At 43.1% G+C, this 4884-nt stretch overlaps 1 long non-coding RNA gene across 1 annotated transcript; it reads right to left on the bottom strand.

The window, feature by feature from the left end:
• Window positions 1-266: 266 nt before the first annotated feature.
• Window positions 267-2830, bottom strand: LOC136601689 (uncharacterized). The gene is made up of 3 exons (XR_010789437.1): window positions 2719-2830; window positions 1816-1874; window positions 267-404 (listed from the first exon to the last, which is right to left on the bottom strand). It is a non-coding gene; the product is annotated as an uncharacterized lncRNA (long non-coding RNA).
• Window positions 2831-4884: the final 2054 nt, after the last annotated feature.

The following is a 4884-nucleotide window of genomic DNA, read 5'->3' as shown; positions in this document are numbered from 1 at the left end:
GATAGTTTCTATATATAGATTCATTAACCTGCCGCTCACAGCAGTAGTTGTCATCACAGCAGGTTCTATCTATTACAGGTGCCGGTGACTATCCAGCAGCATAAGAAGGCAGCATAATACATAACCTCAACCCATGTAAAATACATATTCTGGGAGATATCCCTAATAGAGCAGCCTCATAAAAAATACTGTCATAAAGACAGATAAATTACATTAAATACCAGATAGTGTAAAGTTGCAAAAATCCTTTATTAACACCCAATACATGACGAACATCAGTTCTTTATATCAATATGGTCAAACTATGCTTACTATAAAGCCGCACCAGAATAAACAAAAATCAGATGGAACAGTATTGCAATAGAAAAACAGTTGTGGACACAGCAGCGCCGGCGGTGCATGATCTGAGGATACAAAAACAGAAACGACAAATTAAAATCAATACAAGATCTGATGGATCAATATTCAAAGAAATGGTAAAGGATCATACTCTAAATTCAAGCCATTTGGATGTAGTGCATCTAATTCGAAAATCCACCTTGCCTCCCTACGCTTCAGACGTTTCTCTCTGTCACCGCCTCTGCTGTTCAATGGCTCACAGTCTATTATTTGGAACTTCAATTGGCTTATGGCATGATGGGAATCTACGAAATGTTTAGCCACAGGCACATCAGATTTTTCTGTACGAATCGTGCTTTTGTGTTTCGATATTCTTGTCTTACATTCCTTTGTAGTCTCACCTACATAGATGAGACCACACGGGCACGTAATGACGTAGATGATATAAGTGGCATTGCACGTAAACCTGTACCTAATCGGGTAACGCTTGCCCGTCCGGGGGTGTATAAACGAATTGCCTTTAGTCATGTTGTTGCAACACGAGCAGTTGAGGCATGGAAAATTCCCCAGCTTAGGTGGCGCAAGTAACCTCTGTGTTTGTGTCTGCGTCCTTTTCACCGTGTGCACCAATTTATCTTTGAAATTAGGCCCGCGCCGATAGGACATGAGGGGTGAATGTTTGAATTCTATCACCTCAGGATGGCATTGGTTCAAAATCGACCAATGTCTCCTCAGAGTGTTAGCTATACGTCCACTCATGGGGCCAAAAGTCGATACAAATGGAATACGCGTAAGCGTCTTTTCTCTTTGCTTAACGCAGAGGAGGGTTTCACGTTTGATGTCCCTTGCTTTGGTGACCAGAGGCTTGACGATCCGCTCCGGATATCCTCTGGCATAGAATCTCCGGTGCATTTCGTCAAGCCTGTGGTCAACATGCTCATCAACCACTATCCTGCGTACCCGCAGTAGTTGGCTCCAGGGTAAAGAGTCACGCATTTTGGGGGGATGGCAACTGTTGTATAGCAACAGACTATTTCTGTCAGTCTCCTTGGTGTACAGATCTGTTTTAAGGGACCTTCCCTCCTTGTATACCATCACGTCCAGGAATTGCACCCTTTCTTTTGAATGGGTAAGAGTAAATTTAAGATCAGAGTGAACACCATTCAACTCATCATGAAACCTCTGCAATTCCGCCTCAGTGCCATCCCAAATCAAGAAAATGTCGTCAATGTACCTTGCCCAGAATCTCACCTTGGACCAATGCGCAGATGTATATACACTCTTTTCTTCGAAATGCGTCATGTACAGGTTAGCATATGTCGGGGCTACGTTCGTCCCCATTGCGGTTCCCCGCCGCTGTCTATAGTAGCTCTCACCGTACATGAAGCAATTGTTGGTCAAAATGAGTTCTAACAATGTGAGTATAAATTGCATCCTCGCATTGTCCAGGCTAGATTCATTCAAGAAGGAACATACCGCCTCAAGTCCTGCCGCGTGTTGAATATTGGTGTACAGTGCAACAACGTCAAAAGATCCTAGAATGGAAATAGGCAAAATGTCAACGTTACATAGTTTCGTCAGAAAATCAGTAGTATCTTTTATATATGACCTGGCTTTAACCGAAAATTCCCTAAGCACCCTATCCAAAAAAACAGAGGCTTTACTATATAGGGAGTCCCTACCTGAAATGATAGGCCTGCCAGGGGGTTGATGTAGATTTTTATGTATTTTGGGGAGCGTATAAATGACTGGGGTAATCGGATGCGGGACAAATAGGAAATCGTGTAGTTTTCTATCAATAATTCCCGCTCGATGGGCCTCATCCAATACTGATCGTAGTTCATTTTGTAATTTAAACACTGGATTACTCACCAGTCGCTCATATGTGGTGTCATCGTCCAATTGTGACATAATTTCGTGATGGTAATAGATTGTATCCATTACCACAATTGCGCCCCCTTTGTCGGCAGCTCTAATAGTAACCGACTCATCTTTACTTAACCCCTTCAATGCTGTGGCCTCGTTTCTAGTGATGTTATTCCTATGCACATATTTATACTGTTCACATTTTAGTTTATTCAGATCATGCGAAACTAGTTTTGCAAAGGCTTCAACCCCACCATAAGTGCCTGGTGGTTGGAAAGAACTTTTATTCCGCAGTCCTAGTCGCCTCATTGAAAAACTAGTTTCATGATGTACATTGGTAGACAAACTCTCAATATTAGTTGCAAAATATGTCTTAAGCTTAAGCGATCTATAAAGACGACGGCAGTCAATGTCCAATTGAAACCAATCGGTACGTGGGACCTCACAAAAAGATAACCCACGGGACAATACCTTAGTCTCCATATCATTTAATGTTCTGGAGGATATATTTACCACCAATAGTTGATCTGTGGCTAATTCCTTTGTCTCCTGTGCGATCTTGTCTGGATCCCCGATCTTGGTCTTCCTCCATCGTTGGTGTCGCTTTCCGCCCCGCCTGTTGCGCTGCCGCTTCCCAGGTGTGCCCTCTGACGAGGAGGGCGTTGCTATAAAAAATCCAACCTTGCATTGTCAGTTGCAAGAGGGTTTTCATCCATAGATTCCGAACTGGCGGATGTGAACCCAAACCTTTGTGGGGGCCTCGGTCGTCGTGGGTTCCTGTGACCCCGGATCCGTCTCGGAGCCTGCGGGTTCTGTCTCTGCTTTCCAGAAGACTGCCAATTGAATATATGGCCGCTCTTATAGTCCTCTGTGTCCCGGAACCATTTATTTCTCTTTATACTCTCTGTGTCTTCCCTATATTTTTTAAGGAAAACATCACATTTATTCTTAAGCTGCTGTAAATCGTCCGGTTTCATGCTCGTCATGAGTTCGTCCTCAAAGTTCTTCAGCTGTTCTTGGGATGTTTTGATCTCCGCCTGTAGAAACTCCATATTCAAAAGCATCAAATCAAACGCATATTTGTTGGTAATTCCTATAAATTTGGAGCAAAAGTCCTTGTTATCAGCAAACATAGTTGGTCTTATATGGGATCTGAGTCCCCGTGGGATCCTTCCCACACCATAATATTCCCGCAGGGTCGCAAGATGCAACTGATATGAAATCAAATGCTTATTAAGTGTTTCCCATTTCTTCTGTAATGCATTAGCATTAGGTATATCCAAAAAAGATCCATCAACAATCATATTAGAATAGATTTTATCAGCTTCTACCTGTGTATAGGTGAAAGTACTGGAATAAACCGGCCCATCTCGTGCCGTTAATAGTAATCCAACTCGATCCGTGGGTGCCTGCTGCATGGAGTCCATTATCAGTCATCCAATCGTCAAAGTCGCGGCAGCACTCCGCTGGATCCAACCACAAAGGTGGGAGATGGCAAGGAAGAAATGCGCAAAAAGCTCACGCAGGAGGACCCGACTCCCTTGAGTCCTCAAAGATCATCGATTCAAAAGAATAAAGTAGCGAGCAGCGCCAGAGATGGTTACTTGTTATTTAAAAATGCATCAATGGATGCCTCTTTATTGCATTAAGAAAATCCAGTAGCGCACAACGTTTCAACCCAGCAAGGGTCTTTCTCAAGTGCATAAAAACTATACAATACACATACAGAATTTATATAAACCTCCACCAATACACAAGCAACATATAATTATAAAAACACCCACTTGCACCTGAAGATCATAGGGGCACCGTCATGCATGCTGGTCCACAACCTGTTCCTCTTCCTTTCCTTGATAGCCGGCGTCCGATGTCATCAGCGGGCGCCGCGCTGTCCAGACTCGTCATCCAGTACTCTGACAACGCATGCAGGAAACTGCGCATGCGTGCGGAGTCATACAGCGGAGCTGCCGACGGAGTCTTCCGTTGCTATGGCAGCGTCGGAACACAAGCTCCGCGATAGTTTCTATATATAGATTCATTAACCTGCCGCTCACAGCGGAGTCATACAGCAAAGCTGCCGACGGAGTCTTCCGTTGCTATGGCAGCGTCGGAGCACAAGCTCCGCGATAGTTTCTATATATAGATTCATTAACCTGCCGCTCACAGCAGTAGTTGTCATCACAGCAGGTTCTATCTATTACAGGTGCCGGTGACTATCCAGCAGCATAAGAAGGCAGCATAATACATAACCTCAACCCATGTAAAATACATATTCTGGGAGATATCCCTAATAGAGCAGCCTCATAAAAAATACTGTCATAAAGACAGATAAATTACATTAAATACCAGATAGTGTAAAGTTGCAAAAATCCTTTATTAACACCCAATACATGACGAACATCAGTTCTTTATATCAATATGGTCAAACTATGCTTACTATAAAGCCGCACCAGAATAAACAAAAATCAGATGGAACAGTATTGCAATAGAAAAACAGTTGTGGACACAGCAGCGCCGGCGGTGCATGATCTGAGGATACAAAAACAGAAACGACAAATTAAAATCAATACAAGATCTGATGGATCAATATTCAAAGAAATGGTAAAGGATCATACTCTAAATTCAAGCCATTTGGATGTAGTGCATCTAATTCGAAAATCCACCTTGCCTCCCTACGCT

Source organism: Eleutherodactylus coqui, unplaced genomic scaffold (genome assembly GCF_035609145.1).
Source record: "Eleutherodactylus coqui strain aEleCoq1 unplaced genomic scaffold, aEleCoq1.hap1 HAP1_SCAFFOLD_463, whole genome shotgun sequence".
Lineage (NCBI taxonomy): Eukaryota > Metazoa > Chordata > Amphibia > Anura > Eleutherodactylidae > Eleutherodactylus > Eleutherodactylus coqui.
The sequence above is the reverse complement of the archived record's forward strand: the minus strand, read 5'-3'. Positions and strand labels throughout refer to the sequence as shown.